This window comes from Danio rerio, chromosome 7 (genome assembly GCF_049306965.1).
Source record: "Danio rerio strain Tuebingen ecotype United States chromosome 7, GRCz12tu, whole genome shotgun sequence".
Taxonomy (NCBI): Eukaryota; Metazoa; Chordata; class Actinopteri; order Cypriniformes; family Danionidae; genus Danio; species Danio rerio.
The window spans coordinates 74427587-74444555 of record NC_133182.1 but is presented as its reverse complement, the minus strand read 5'-3'; the positions used below and the strand labels follow the sequence as shown (position 1 = coordinate 74444555).

The 16969-nt window shown below is 36.7% G+C and overlaps 1 protein-coding gene across 1 annotated transcript in view; it reads left to right on the top strand.

Annotated features, from left to right (window-relative positions):
* The first annotated feature begins 2230 nt into the window (after window positions 1–2230).
* zfhx3b (zinc finger homeobox 3b) overlaps window positions 2231–16969 on the top strand; it is a 781589-nt gene continuing 766850 nt past the window's right edge. The window contains exon 1 of the mRNA XM_068222142.1: window positions 2231–2353. The gene's annotated coding sequence lies outside the window, so the exon portion shown is untranslated. The remainder of the gene's footprint in view (window positions 2354–16969) is intronic.

The window sequence follows — 16969 nt, the reverse complement described above, 5'->3', positions numbered from 1 at the left end:
AGTTGGCGGTTCATTCTGCTGTGGCGACCCCGGATTAATAAAGGGACTAAGCTGACAAGAAAATGAATACATGAATGTGTGTGTTCTTTAAAAGCTCTCACTTTTGATAATAAGGATTGTGTTATGCTAATTTGAACTATATTTAGTAAATCTGATCCTTAGTCTTATTGCTGTCTAAAATAAGATTAAATATATTACCACCCTATTAAGAAGATTTTTATTCTACCCATTTCTAAAGATAATAGTTTTAATAACTCATCTTTAATAACTGATTTATTTTATCTTCGCTATGATGACTACATAATTCTTCAAGACACTAGTATTTAGTTTAAAGTGACATTCAAAGGCTTAACTAGGTTAATTAGGTTAACAAGGCAGGTTAGGGTAATTAGGCAAGTTATTGTATATTTTTGTTCTGTAGACTATCGAAATAAAAATATATAGCATAAAGGGGATAATAATATTGACCCATAAAATCAAAATGTTTTTTTAAACCTTTATTCTAGCAGAAATAAATCAAATAAGACTTTCTCCAGAAGAAAAAATATTATCAGACATACTGAGAAAATGTCCTTGCTCTGTTAAACATAATTTGGGAAATATTTAAAAAAGGGAAAGAGCGGCTAATAATTCTGACGTTACCTGTATATAAACAGTTGAAATCAGAATTATTAGCCCTCCTTAAATTTTTCTTTTATTTCGGCTAGATTAAAAGCAGTTTTAATTTATTTAAAGCAATTTTAAGGTCAACTTGATTAGCCCCTTTAAGCTATATTTTTTTTCGATACAATAACTTGCCTAATTACCCTAACTTGCCTAGTTAACCTAATTAACCTAGCTAGGCCTTCTAGTCTAATATTATTTATTGTCATCATGGCAAAGATTAAAAAAAAAACTTCTCTCCGTTAAACAGAAATTAGGGAAAAAATTAAACGGGGCTATAATTTTGACTTCATCTATGTGTATACATGGCATCATAAATGTTAGTGGAAAAGATCACATACATTGTAAAAAAACAAAACAAAATGTGTTTGAAGATATCTGGAGACCTTTTAATAACTTCTTGAAGTACAACGTAAATGTTGGCAGTCTACTACAACAAGAACAAGCTTGGAAGGAGTAGGGTAGTATCATGGTCTTAACATAGACTCAGAAACACTCTTTACCTGATTTAAACATATCCTTTTTTTCTCGTTTATTTATTTTATTTAAAATGATTTTAAGGGAATGGGCTGACTGGAGGGAAAAGAGGGTGTAAAAAGTAATTTAATAATAGAGTAAGTCTGATTTATACTTCTGCATCGAACGCACAGGTACGGTCCAGTGCAGCCTTTGTGCGATCGCACAAAATGTAACTAGACATTGCACATTTAAGATGATTGAAATCTGTGCCAGAAAAGCATTGATATGGCATATTTTCCATTACAATAAAATTAATATTTACATTAAAATATTTGTTTATAGTAGGTTCAATAAATGCACTGTTATTACATTATTCACAGGATATACAAGAGGTATTTTATTTAGAAGAGATACTCCATATTTTCTACTTTTAATATGAAAAACATAATAATATTAATGAATTTTGTTGTTTCCAAAAGTGCAAGTTATTTATGTTGACCAACATAAATTTATGTTGTTTTAGGCAATGTTTGCTTTAATTTCAGTTGATCAACACTGAAGTAAATATTCATAGATGTTAGATATGTATAGATGTGTTTCCGTTAATTATTTAAAATTTCTTTTAAAATCAAGTAATCAAGTGAACTATGCAAAAAAAATTATAAATAAATAAAAATAAATAATCGTTCATTAATCAAAATCAAGTTAAAATGTTGAATTAATCGACATTTTAAGTTTAGGCCAAATCCCCCCAGCCCTACTTTGGACTGTGGGGGAAAACGGGCAACTGAAGGAAACCCACACCAACACTGGGAGAACTTGCAAACTCCACCGTCCACACAGAAATGCCAACTGACAGAGCCAAGATTTGAACCAGCGACCTTCTTTCTGTGAGGCGACAGTGCTAACCTCTAAGCCACTGTGTTGCCATATACATACATAATTACTTGCTGACAGAATTAATGATATAACGGGCAAAATAAGTATACATATATACATAAAGAAAATACACAAAACAACAGGTACACTTTAATGCAGGTTATACTGGTACGCCTTTAGACGGCGACAAGAGCCTGTCTTTATAGTCCAGAGCAAAGACTTTTATTTTGAAATAAAAGACGAAGACAACTAAACAAAACAAAACGCGCCAGGTGTTCTCACCGGAGAAAGTGGACTATCAAACTAATCTTTTAATATGAACGACATGAAACTTACCTGAAGAATGAATGAGGTAAGAATCTCTTTCTCTCTCTTTGTCTTAAATTATACATACAAATATTATTAGTTCTTAAGTGGTGTTTTTTAATTAGGAACGGAGGCTTGTTAAACGGTCTGGATTTAAAGATGTGGCGGAAGGAAGTAGTCCACAGAAAAGGGCTTTTAGCAAACTTGATCTGTATTTTTATTCACCCTGGGGCGACACGGCGGCTCAGTGGTTAGCAGCACGGTCGCCTCACAGCAAGAAGTTGTGTGTGTGTGTGTGTGTGTGTGTGTGTGTGTGTGTGTGTGTGTGTGTGTGTGTGTGTGTGTGTGTGTGAGAGAGTGAATGAGTCTGTATGGAGTCTGTATGTTTCCCAGTGCTGGGTTGCAGCTGAAAGGGCATCTGCTGAGTAAAACATTTGCTGGATAAGTTGGCGGTTCATTCTGCGGTGAAAAAGCATTAACACTTTAATGTATTAACATTATATACTTTAAAATTAATTATAATACAATTATTAATTAATGTTTCACATCTCTGAATTGCTTAAAATGTGCATTTATCTGATGCTGAAAGTAGATTCAGTTTATTGAATTTGGTAATATGATTAACATCACTGACATGCTGACTATTGGTTGGATGTTTACAAAAGTTTCCTTATACACTTAAGAATATTTCTTAGTGAAACCCTACAGTAACCCTACAGTATTAACCCTACAGTGAAACCCTACAGTATTAAAAGTTAGGTATAAAGCATTGTTCTGTTTGTTCAGTTCAGTCTTGTCCTTGTACAAATGAAGCTATTGTAGCTAAACTGAATCAATTTGTTCTTCTGGTGTAATTGTGAAGCTGTTGATGGCACTGTCTTGTGGTGCTCCAGCTAAAGGAAAGTAGATGTGTTTTATAACTCAAACCCGTGGCACCATTGTGGGATGGACTTTGAAACTGATTGGTGAATGCTGTGAGTTTTCAATGGAAGGCAATCTTAAATGCATGAATAGGACAGGAGCTGTCATGTCCAGCTGGATGTTGCCGATAACTTTTTGACGATGTGTTTGCGAGAACCTTGAAAACGGCATCAATCACAGGCATGATAAAGCACTATATTTATGTTGGAAATTAATTCTCTAGCTTTTTTTTTTTTTTTAAATAACAAACCACCAAAGCCAGCAGTGAAGTGGGTCGTGTTGCAAAAAATTGGAAAAAAAAATTGCTCTTCTAGCACAATTAAAAATCATTACAGCTATTTAGGGTAAAATAAATTGCGATAATAGATTATTATAGTGTTAATTTAGATGCTGTACACATTGCGACAGATTTGTTTTGTCTGTGTCAGACAGATGTGCTATCTCTCCATTCACACAAGAGTTTTATGCAGGCTCTAACATTAATGTTAATAATAAAAATAATACTAATCAATATTACAATAGGACACATCGACCATAATAGTTTTTTGACTATATTTATCTGTTCAGATTTTCTAAAAATTTATTTATATGTAATTTTTAATATTATTATTATTATTCATTCATTTTCTTGTAGGCTTAGTCCCTTTATTAATCCGGGGTCGCCACAGCGGAATGAACCGCCAACTTATCCAGTACATTTTTACGCAGCGGATGCCCTTCCAGCCGCAACCCATCTCTGGTCAACATCCACACACACATTCACACACACACACTCATACACTACGGACAATTTAGCTTACCCAATTCTATTATTATTATTGTTATTATTATTCATTTTGGGTGTCACTGTGGCGCAGTGGGTAGCACAATCGCCTCACAGCAAGAAGGTTGCTGGTTCGAGCCTCGGCTGGGTCATTTGGCGTTTCTGCGCGGATTTTGCATGTTCTCCCTGTGTTGGCGTGGGTTTCCTCCGGGTGCTCCATGTGTATATATCCAAAAACATGTGGTATAGGTAATTTGGGTAAGCTAAATTGTATGTAGTGTATGAGTGTGTATGGGTGTTTCCCAGTACTGGGTTGCGGCTGGAAGGGCTTGTGTAAAACAAATGCTGAATAAGTTGGCAGTTCATTCCACTGTTGTGACCCCCGATGAATAAAGGGACTAAGCCAAGGAAAAATGAATGAATGAATGAATTCATTCATTCATTCAGCAGCTATATATATATATATATATATATATATATATATATATATATATATATATATATATATATATATATATATATATATATATTTATTTATATATATATATATATATATATATATATATATATATATATATATATATATATATATATATATTTATTTATTTTTTTTTTTCAGTGTACACTGTAAAACATCCAGGGTGTAAAAATGTGTGTCCCATCACAATTTGATCAAGTTAACTCAATTGGTTTTACAAATTTTAGTGGATTGAACATAAAACAATTAAGTTGTCCCCACAAATATCAAGAATTGCGTTGTTTCAGCCCATTTTTTTAAAGTCGTTTGAACAAGCAGCAAAATAATTTTTTTGAGTGATACAGGTGCTAAAGGAATGAAAATCTAAACTCTATATTGATCAATCATAAATTGTATGAAAGGGATATAATTTGTTGGCATTTTACTGCTAATATTGTTAATTGATTTGTAAACTGTGTGTTGTGTTTCAGAGTTTAGCAAAATGTTAGTAGAGGCTGCTTTATTATTTTTTTGTGAGCCTATTTTGCATAATTACATTTTAATGTAGTCTCAGATTTTAGTTCAGATTGGCCACTAAAACTGGTGAAATTAGTTTTAATTCTTTCAAAAATGTGTCTAACTCGATGTATGTGATGATTAAGCCCCTGATCCAAGTGTCATGCTGGCAAATAAATCAAATGAAAATTACCTTAAACAGGAAAACGTATTACTTTCCCCTCTAAAAATGCATTTGTCCACATCCAGGCCCTAGCTTTATCGCACAGTCCTCGTTTAGGCTAGCGAGCAGCGCTGAAGAATAGCTTGTCTAGATTAAACCCAGCATTAATACGGCCCATCTCTCATTAAAACCTTAATCGTGCGTAAAATGAGATTGATGGAAATTTATCCAAAAGGTCAGGGAGAAGGGATTTCGAACGCCTACACGGGATTTAATGGACAGGATTTTAATTTAGCCTCCTTTCCAAACAGCGAGAAGATCTTACGGGAAGCTCTTTCCAGTGGCCGTCTCTCCACACGTTCTGCATGTCTCCTCCCTGTTTCTCTCATCCTCTCGTTCTCACTCCTCTGAATTTCTGATGAACAGATGAAAGGCAGCAGTAGCTCTGTTTTATAGTCATAAGGGCAGGAAGGGGCACCAGATTGCTGTGCCAAAAGTTCCTTCATGAAACACGAGGTCTGTGGCCTTTGCTGCCCCCTCACAGAGTTACTTTCTCAGTTGTGCAAAGCAGACGCTGGGAATAAGATACTCGTCTAGGATTAGCATATGTTCCATGTGCTAAGCATTACTTATGTAAGGTATAATGCACATTCAGCCGGTCATTATTGTTAAAAAAAACCCTGACTGCGTGATCTTGTATCACCTTGAAGGGCTTTATTTTTTTCGATAATGACCAGATGAATTTAAATGATCCTGCTTGTTACTGTACATGTTGGCCTGCTAAATTATCAGCAGCTTACTTGTAGATTAGCTTGAAGAAACAACGTTCTATTAAAATGCAGAAAACAATCAGCCTGCATTTCAGTGATTGTAGTTTATATATTCATCTTTATAGATTGGTATTTCTAAAACACTGTATAGTTTAAAAAAATTTCTGAAGCATCTGAATTGCGTCCGAAGACCCCCCCCCCCCCCACACACACACACTCCAGGTTTTATGAATTAAATGTAAGAATAAATTACACTTTAGTGGAACACTTACTGCATTGATTATTCATAAATAAATATATAGTAAAATCAAGATTGATAATTAGATTTTTTTATCTAAACCCAACCCTCACAGTTATTAACATCCACACCTTTATCCAACCCTAAACCCAACCATCACAGTTATCAACAGCTTTACATACATCTACATCTACACCTACCACAACCTTAAACCCAACCCTATTAACGTCTACACCTACATCTACACCTACCCTAAACACAACCCACACAGTTATTAAATTCTACACCTACATCTACACCTACCCCAACCCTAAACCCAACCCTCAGTTATTAACGTCTACACCTACATCTACACCTACCCCAACCCTAAACCCAACCCTCAGTTATTAACGTCTACACCTACATCTACACCTACCCCAACCCTAAACCCAACCCTCAGTTATTAATGTCTACACCTACATCTACACCTACCCCAACCCTAAACCTAACCCTCAGTTATTAACATCTACACCTACCCCAACCCTAAACCCAACCCTCAGTTATTAACATCTACACCTACATCTACACCTACCCCAACCCTAAACCCAACCCTCAGTTATTAATGTCTACACCTACATCTACACCTACCCCAACCCTAAACCCAACCCTCAGTTATTAACATCTACACCTACATCTACACCTACCCCAACCCTCAGTTATTAACATCTACACCTACATCTACACCTACCCCAACCCTAAACCCAACCCTCAGTTATTAACATCTACACCTACATCTACACCTACCCCAACCCTAAACCCAACCCTCAGTTATTAACATCTACACCTACATCTGCACCTACCCCAACCCTAAACCCAACCCTCAGTTATTAACATCTACACCTACCCCAACCCTAAACCCAACCCTCAGTTATTAACATCTACACCTACATCTACACCTACCCCAACCCTAAACCCAACCCTCAATTATTAACGTCTACACCTACATCTACACCTACCCCAACCCTAAACCCAACCCTCAGTAATTAAGGTCTACACCAACCCCAACCCTAACCCAACCATTACAGAAGCATGGCCTTTACAATGTCCACTATGTATTGGACCTGATCCATTACGTCATCGTAATACAGACTGACAATACGTAAAATAACTATGTTTCCTCATGAGATTGGGCTGCAATTAGCTACTCTCAGTTGCTTTGATTTAAAAATAGCACTGCTATGAACGCAGCGGAAAACTCTGCACTTTAGCATTACTATTTAGTACACATTTGAACAATCATTGTCATGCCTGGCTCAGAATTAAGCATTCCATGCATCCACGTATTAATAGAATACATTCCAGTCCAAAGTTTCCCCCTTTCTTCCATGGGAAAGTTTTGAAAAGCCAGTGTTTTGAAAGCCAAGCTCCTCATCCCCAGCTTGTACAGTGTATCGAATGTATTTATTTCTGATAAGCCTGCCGTGTTGCATTGAGCCCAATAAGACCAATGTGCGGTAACGGGATTAAAAAAAAAAAAAAAGGCACAGTGGGTGAAATTAAGGCCATGCACGCACATCATCACATCACAGCAAACTTCTTTAAACTCTCCTGCACTTGGCTTATATATATATATATATATATATATATATATATATATATATATATATATATATATATATATATATATATATATATATATATATATATATAAGCCAGTGCAGGAGAGTTTAAAGAAGTTTGCTGTGATGTGATGATGTGTGTGTATATATGTATATAAATATATATGTATATATATATGTGTGTATATGTGTATATATATATATATATATATATATATATATATATATATATATATATATATATATATATATATATATATATATACATATACATATACACACACATATATATATATATATACATATATATTTATATACATATATACACACACATCATATATATATGTGTGTATATATTCGCAGTGTACAGTATTAGCTCCACACTTCCATCCTCTGCTCTATGCATTCCTGCACTTGTATATGTGTGTGTGCGCGCTCGCCTTTTAGGTCGAGGAATATTTTGGCAGCGCAGCGGAGAGAGCGATGAATGTTGTTAACCATTGAATCATACTGCAGTTTAGTAGCTCGCCTCCGCACGGCACGCAGAGGTATGGAGCAAAAGCCTGCTGTTTTAAAGGTTCATTTCACATCTCCTCCTGAGCGAGGCGGCTTAGTAGCCTGGCTGTTGATTGATTGTTGGGACCATTGATCTAATTTTGAAGCCTTTTGAATTTTGTCTCCCCTGTCCCTCCTCTTTGTAAGGAGTTGAATAAACCTAATTTCCTCGCGCCACATGCAGAGGCATTTCGGTCTGAGTGGGGAAAACAGAGGGAATAAATAAATAAAGAAATCCCCGGAACCAGGCCCTTCACAGCAGAGTGGGATTTTTATAGACTGGATCAATTAAATTTGTCTTATTTGGAACGGTGGGGCTCCGTAACTCGATAAGAGGTAATGCGGTTGAAAATGCCTCTCGCTGGGCAGCCATTAGGCGGGAGAATGTTACTGTGGGAGTATTAACATGCAAGGATTACACCGAAACAAGCCTGGTCTCAACCAATTAGAGTCAGGAATGGCCTTAGAAAGATGAGAAGAGGGCATTTGCGCAGCGAGAGGTCCGGGTTATGGGGTCAGCGAGGGAAATATCTGGAGATGTGGGGGGCGAGCGAGGGCAGGGGCGAAAGGCTTGCTGCTCCTCTTCCTCCCTTCATCTCTATACATCCCCATGCCCCCTGTGGACCGGTGAAGAGGTCTGAGGAAGAGTAGCGTACGTCTCAGTGTGGTGCAAATCTTTCCCTGCTTCAAAAATGTGTTTTTATTTCTTTGTTTTTCTAGTTTTCATGAGCCGGGACGTTCTGTGATCATTCGCCACTCGCCCTCGTTGGCCTTCAAATGGGTTCTGCTTTTTTCATATACTCAAAAAGAAACATTCAGCACAATGTTTCTGCTGCTTATTTCCATACACAATGTACAGAAAAGAATGAAGGGTTTTTGGAATTTAAGTATCGCAATTTACATAAAAACTACACCGTTAATGATTTTTGTAAATTGCACACTATTATACTGTAATGTAGGCATGGGCCGGTATTGTAACGGTGCAGTGACTCTGACAATGGAGATGGGGATCCAAATGCAGGTTTACTAGAATGGTCAGGCAAGCAAGGGTCAACACCGGGGCAAACAGATGTATAAGAGTTATCCAGAGTCGTCGTCAAAATAACAGGCAGATGGTCACAAGGCAGGCAGCAAACAGGAAAAAACAAATAAACGAGGCAAGGGTCAAAAACACACCAAAGCAAGACAGGGGTAAACGCGTTTTAGTGTCACAAGAACAGATAACAAGACTCAGCAACATAGTGTGTGTTTGTGCTGTTCTTATAGTCCAAGTAATCAGTCTGAGCAGCTTCAGCTGTGTGAGTGTTTAATCAATAGTGACTTGGAGCAGGTGAGTGTGTGTGTTGCATGACTGGGATCTGTAGTAAACCGGCAGATTTGTAGTTTATGTGAATGTGAGTGTTTACCAGCGATCTCTGGTTGTTATATCGCTGGTGATTGTGAGAGGTATAAGATTCTGACGGTATGATAACCTTGGATAAAAATATCACTGTTTGATAGTATTGTGATTACTGCTCTAACATATGTTCATTTTAAATGTCTTGTGTAAAAACAGGGTTTCACATCAAATTTCAGACTTTAAGATCATTATCAATGAAATTTTAGACTATCACAGGGCAGATTGCTAATAATTAATAACCAGTGGAATTTTTTTACTTGCTTAATTAAAAGTAAACTTCAGTTATTTCTCAGCCACGTATTTTAAATAATGTATCAAAACAAGCAAACTCTAGTTATATACATATATATTTTTATTAGCACAACATTTCTTTAAATGAAGACACATTTTAAAAGCTTTAATAAACTACATTTTTTAAATGCAATTTTGTTTTCTAATGTTCAATAATATATTGTCAGAATTCTGAGGTCTAAATCAAGGTTAATATTTATCTATAATTTATTTAATCGACACTCACAATGAGATACTAATCTAAAAGTCTTCTGCAAATCAAACCAAAACAAAATATTTTTCACTAATGCAGTGTAGCATAAACAATATTAAATTAAAATCAATCTGACTGTTTCAAAGTTTTAAAGCTGTAACAAACAACATTTATGCACAACATAAATTTATGCATAAAAACATGAAAACATGGAAAACTTTTAACAAATGTTATTTTAAGGATGTAAGGAAGACAATTAAAACAAAATTGCTGAATAGTTAATAAATGTTAATTTTGTTAAACTTTTTTTTATTGCTTTACATGGACAATTAGTAAAAATTATGACCTGTTTAAAAGTATTTAACACCCACAACAGCATATTTCAGTGAATTTATTTAAGGCCTTAATTTAGTTTTTGAAATTAAAGACAATTTAAGACCCCGCGGACACCCTGAAAAATCTAACTTTTATTTTTTTGCAAACAAATTTCCCCTTTGAACACAATATATATTTTTTTGAGAAACATTAAAATATTTTAGAGCAGTAATGTCACGATGCTCTCTTCATTAGTTTTAAAAAAACACAAAATTCTTTGCAATTTTAAAATAGCATCTTTGGATATTTTTTTTCTGCTGGTATACTGTTTTCCCAAAAGGCTGAAAAAAAATGTAAAAAATAAATCTTACCCATACCTATGAACGGTATTGCAGAAAATGTTGCCGGTTTAAAAACCTTGACTTTTCCGAACCGCGGTATGCTTTGAAAATGGTTATCATCTAATGCCTTATGTAATGTGAACTTATTTTACTGTAGGACAGTTAGTTGGTTGTTAGAGACTTTTTGTTGGTTTAATCAACAATAAGTGAAGTTTATTTATAAATTAATTTCGAGAGGAGCACGCACTTATGATTGATAGCAGCTGGTCCTCATTAGCTAATGCATGATTCACCAATCAGATGATTCCTAAATCACTAAATAACCAGACTATCTTACCTTAGCCATCTTTGTCTTAAAGAATCCCCCCTTCAACCCCTTCTCCTCCCATTTCCTTGTCAGGGTAGCACGGAGGCCTTACGCCCCATTCACACGGGGCGTCAGAGTATGCTTCCCATTCACTTTGAATTGGTGACGTCAGGCGTTGCCGAACTGCATTGTGGATCCGTCTGCTCTGCTTCAGAGGCGTTGCTCGCTGCAGAAGTTCGGACTAGCTCAACTTTTTAAGCGCCGACAGAAGTGTCAGCCAATCAGATCGCTGTATGCAAATACACTAGCTAGACAGTGGCCTATTGCTGACTGAATTTTATTGGCCGACGCTGCTATGACGACCGCGTTAGCACAAACTTCAGACACGCCTTCAGTCAAGCGTTGACGCTGAAGCCCCGTATGAATGGGGCATTATGGTTAGCATCATTGCCTCACAGCAAGAATGTCACTGGCTCAGATCTTATCTGGCCAAATCGGCATTACTGTGTGGAGTTTGCATGTTCTCCCCATGTTTGCTTGGGTTTTCCCATGGCTCTCCGGTTTCCTCCCACAGACTAAAAACATGTAACACAAGTAAATTGACAAAACTAAGTTGACATCAAGTGTTGAATTCAGTATTCACACTCAATATAGCATTCATAATCAATATCTACCATTATCAAGCACTTGAGATCTCAAGACCTACCTGAACTCAAACTCCCCTCTCGCCCTGCAGCAGGGGGGAGCCCCGGGCTCGAGGATCTCACGAGCTCAGGGCTCTCTCCCAGGACTGCATGCCAAACACACCTTATAATCAATCATCAGCTAAGTGCGAACAATTGAAACCAGTTAGCCATTAGCATCCTTCATCCTTATGTTATTCATGGTCATTTCTGGAGCTTGATAGCCTCTAATCACTTATATTGTTTGTAAAAGAACTGAGAACATCTCGGTTTGCAAGGTATGATATTATTTTCATCTTTGAGCCAACTATTCCTTTATTACACCAAAGTTTTGGTTCGGCTTTCAAGAGTTAAAGATGGAGAATTTAAGACTTTTAAAACACCTTTTGTAGGGTATCGAATTGTTAGTTCAAACCTTTGAAAATATTATATTTCAGCGCTAGCACTTGTTAGCAGCACTCTTATTTCATTGCATCAATGAGAAACCTTTGTTATTGCTTTTAAATGAACCCCTTTTATGTTTTTAGTGTTAAAAAAGGCAAGGAACTTTTTTCTACTTTACTCGTACTACCGTCCCTTACATGCCCTCGATTTCTCCGCCACACTCTTCAATCTCAATTGCCCCTATTTGATCATCCTTGTATTATGAGTGTGTGTTGTAACTGTCTGTCTGAGTGCATTAGCGAGTACAGGCTCGTCATTTAATAAGTATTAAAACGGGCAGAGACGCAAGGCTGCCTGAGGACATGTAACAGGGTCCCTCATGCCACCAGCCCCTCCTCTGACGAAATTACCCGCTTGTTTAATTGCGATTGCTCTGCTTGATTGCTCATGCCCACACTGGCATGAAGTGGCAGGGCAGTGTTCCACTAAAGCTGTGACTATAGCTGGTGCCACGCTCACTTACTCACTTACCCCCCTCCCTCCCTCCGTCTCGCTGCTCCGCTTCCAGCCGATTACATAATCCACTAATACAAATTTGCCCTGACTAATTAGCATCATCAGCTCGTGGCATAATTTGATCGGACGAGCCATGTTTCTGTCTTTCTACGCTGCGCTTGGTGTGTGGCCTGTTTCCTCTGCCGGGTGGCTGATTCCACTGCTCGACGTACCACTGAAGAGCTATTAAAGCCTGAGCGATTGAGGTGGGGAAACAAGGTGAGGAGAAAGTTTTAACCGCAGAAAGTTCAACTATTAGACGAAAAAGCCATTTATGAATGGAAATGGTATGTGAGGAGGATATTAGATGTGATGGAAAAAAGTCAAATGTGAATCTAAAGAAAAACATTTAAAATAAACAATAAATATAAGAATACATTTCTAATAAATATAAAACATATAAAGAATGTATAAAGTATTTTAGTATGCTAACTGTTATTTTAAAAGTTAATCTATTCCAAATGATGCATAAGTACGAATATATTTATATACATGACATCATTTATGCACTCACTGGCCACTTTATTAGATACACATGTCTTAATTAGGGACAATGACCTAAGGTCCAAAAAATGAAAATATCCAGTGAGCGGCAGTTCTGTGCGTGAAAATGCCTTGTTGATGCCAGAGGTCAGAGGAGAATGACCAGACTGGTTAGAGATGATAGAAAAGCAACAGTAACTCAAATAAGCACTCATTACAACCAAGGTATGCAAAAGAGCATCTCTGAATGCACAACACGTCCAGCATTGAGGCGGATGGGCTACAGCAGCAGAGGACCACCCTGGGTGCCACTCCTGTCAGCTAAGAACAGAAAACCGAGGCTACAATTCACACAGACTCACCAAAATTGGCCTCCAGAGTCACCAGATTTCAATCCACTATAACACCTTTGGGATGTGGTGGAACGGGAGATTTGTTCATGGATGTGCAGCTGACAAATCTGCAGCCACTGCGTGATCATGCCAATATGGGGCAAAATCTCTGAGGAATATTTCCAGTAGCTTGTTGAATCTGCCACGAAGGATTAAAGCAGCTCTGAAGGCAAACGAGGGTCCAACCCGGTACTAGTAAGGTGTACCTAATAAAGTGTAATACTCAATATAGCATCAGAGTATTTTTCAGTTTACTATAAATGCCCATTGTCTGTAAATCCAACTTTAAACCACAGTTCAAGGATGACATTTAAGATTTTTAAATGACATACATGAACTAACGTGGATGTAAACAAAAAAAAAAAGATCTCCAAATTTAATATTTTCAAATAATATGCCATTTGCTTTTACCTGTGCTGGGTTTCAGCAGGAAGAGCATTATCTGCATCAAACATATGCCAGAATAGTTGGTGATTCATTCCACTGTAGTGACCTTTGAAATAGACTAAGCTGAAGGAAAATTAATGAATGTATGAAATTTGCGGAGCTCTTGATAACAACTTCACAAATTTCACAACTTCACAACTTCACAAAGTACAGTATGAGGAAATGAGAACTAAAAATATGAACTAAAGAGTGCTAAATATTTAGCTTTTTTAACGTCTCAAATGTTTCTTACACCTAAATACATTAAAGACACTTAATCCTAAAATTAAAATTTGCTCACCTTAATTCCAGACTTTTTTCTTCATTATAATTATATTTTATTTTTTGACATGTCTAAAGATGTTTACAATTTATTTATTCATTCAATTTCCTTCAGCTTAGTGCTTTTATTCATCAGGGTTCGCCACAGAAGAATGAACCACCAACTTATCCATTAAACACTGCAAAAAATGCTTTGCTTAGATTTTTTTCTTGTTTCTAGTCCAAAATATCTACAAATTCTTAAATTAAGAAGCATTTTCTTGACAAGCAAAACACATTGTCTTGTTTCAAGAAATAATATGCCAAAATAAAGTGAGTTTTTCTCAAAATCAAGCAAAATAATCTGCCAATGGGGTAAGCAAAATAATCTTGTTTTTCAGTTTGTGATAAAAATTATTTTGCTTACACCACTGGCAGATTATTTTGCTTGAATTAAGGAAAAACTCACTTTATTTTGGCAAATTATTTCTTAAAACAAGACAATGTGTTTCGCTTGTCTAGAAAATGCTTCTTGATTTGAGAACTTTTAGATATTTGGACTAGAAACAAGACAAAACAAATCTAAGTAAGAAATTTTTTTTTTGCAGTGTTTGTATTACACAGCGGATGTCCTTCCAGCTGCAACCCAGCACTGGGAAACACCCATACACACTCACATTCACACACACACATACTCTACGGCCAATTTAGGTTATTCGATTCACCTATAGTCTTTGGACTGTGGGCAAAACCGGAGCAACCAGAGGAAACCCACGCCAACACGGAGAGAACATGCAAACTCCACACAGAAATGCCAGCTGACCCAGTGGGGACTCAAACCAGCGATCTTCTTGCTGTGAGGCTACAGAATATTTATTTGTAATGCTGATTTTGCAATTTAATACATTTGGAAAGTATTAACTTTTAAATGCAACAAAATTACACAACATTATATTCAACTCTTAATCCCTTTTCAAAAGGAATAGGCCAAACACTTGTCCTTTTAAAAATCCACTTAAGGCCATGCATGTCATTTAATAATCACTCAACATTATATTCAAATCTTATTTCCGTTTTTCATGAGGACCAAAAAGTGTGCATCTGGATCTGTGAGTAAATGGTTTGAGATGTGCCATCCCTTTAATGATCACCAGGCATGAGGAATATTGATTCGTTAAGCTTCAGAGCATTGCGACAGTGTGTAACAGCATGATTAGCAGTTAATGAACGTCTTGGGAATTCTGCCGCGCAGCTTGTTTGGCTTTTTGAAAGTTGAGATTTTGACCCTTATGTTTTTTAGCATGTCAGTCTGGATCTTTCCCCTTTCTCTTGGCCCTTTGTTCTCCGCTCTTACAGAGACTTCAGTAGTTCAGTGTGTGTGTAAAAAAGAAAAGAAAAGGGGGCTGAATTGAGGTGGCCACCACCGCTGCTCAGACAAGCAGGAGTGTGATGAGATCAGACGAGTGTGTGTGTGTGTGTGCGTGACGCTGGCAGGTTCAGTGGGCATGGCGCTTCCTATTGTTGTCTCAGGCTAATCAGGACACTGACACTATATGAAATGGGGATGACAATTGGATTTACGCACACACAAAAAGCACAGCGTAAGAATATCTAATGCGGTCATTAGCGAGGACACGAGTTCATGGGGGAGAAAGTGAAGAAATTAAGTTTGAGTGCATCCAATTTAGCTTGATTGCACGCATTCATTTACATTCGATTATGCTGATACTGACAGCCTCCTAAATGCGAGCCGACTGTTTTGCATGGGCCGGGATGTGAAATACCTTCAAATAAATGATGCGACTTCTAATTTGACGTCTTTCCAAACTCCAAGTGCTTGCTTTATTTATTTTTTTGTCTTTGCTCTAGTCAAGGTTGTCCTTTGGTATAGCTCGGGAGAGTCAATTAAAGTCTTGATTATGTTTCATTTCAATGTCATGATCAGCTTTGTCTTGGGGTAAACTGGCAGGAGACTAGGGTTGTAACGGTATGAATTTTTTACGGTATGATAATCGTCTAAAACAATACCACAGTTTGACGGTTTCGCGGTATACGGTATGTTACAAATGTTACAAAATAATAGAACAGTGAAGCAAATTTGACTTTTTCCAAATAATATATTTTCAGTTACTATAAACAACACCACTTACAATGAACAAATAAAAAAATAAGAAAATAATAAATAATGTGTCAAAGTCCAAATAAACATGGTGCAAATCCTCAGTAAAAAAATAGATATAAATATTTACTATACTATAAATAGTTACATAACTAAACTAGATTCAATATGGAACATCCTTAGGTTTTATGTGCCAGCATGGATATGGTTGTCTGTGGATATGGATTTGGATATTGTTGTCTGCAATGCAGACAAACAGCTGCACCCTTATTTGCGTCTTTTGAAAACAGCAAGAGCAGCAGTTCGTCTTTACTGTGTCACTGTTTTGTCATGTTTCTGTGCTGCTGTGCATGCAAAAGTACTTAGTATGAGAATTATTTCATGCAAAACTTTTTTTTTTTGCGTTTTATTTAGCCGCGCATAAATGTATGCCTATCTCTCATTCCGTGTTGTTCAAAAAGCTCAGTGTTGGTCCACAAACAAAAGTGAAACCTATGCTTATTGGTTGTAATATAGCGAGTTTGAACCAATC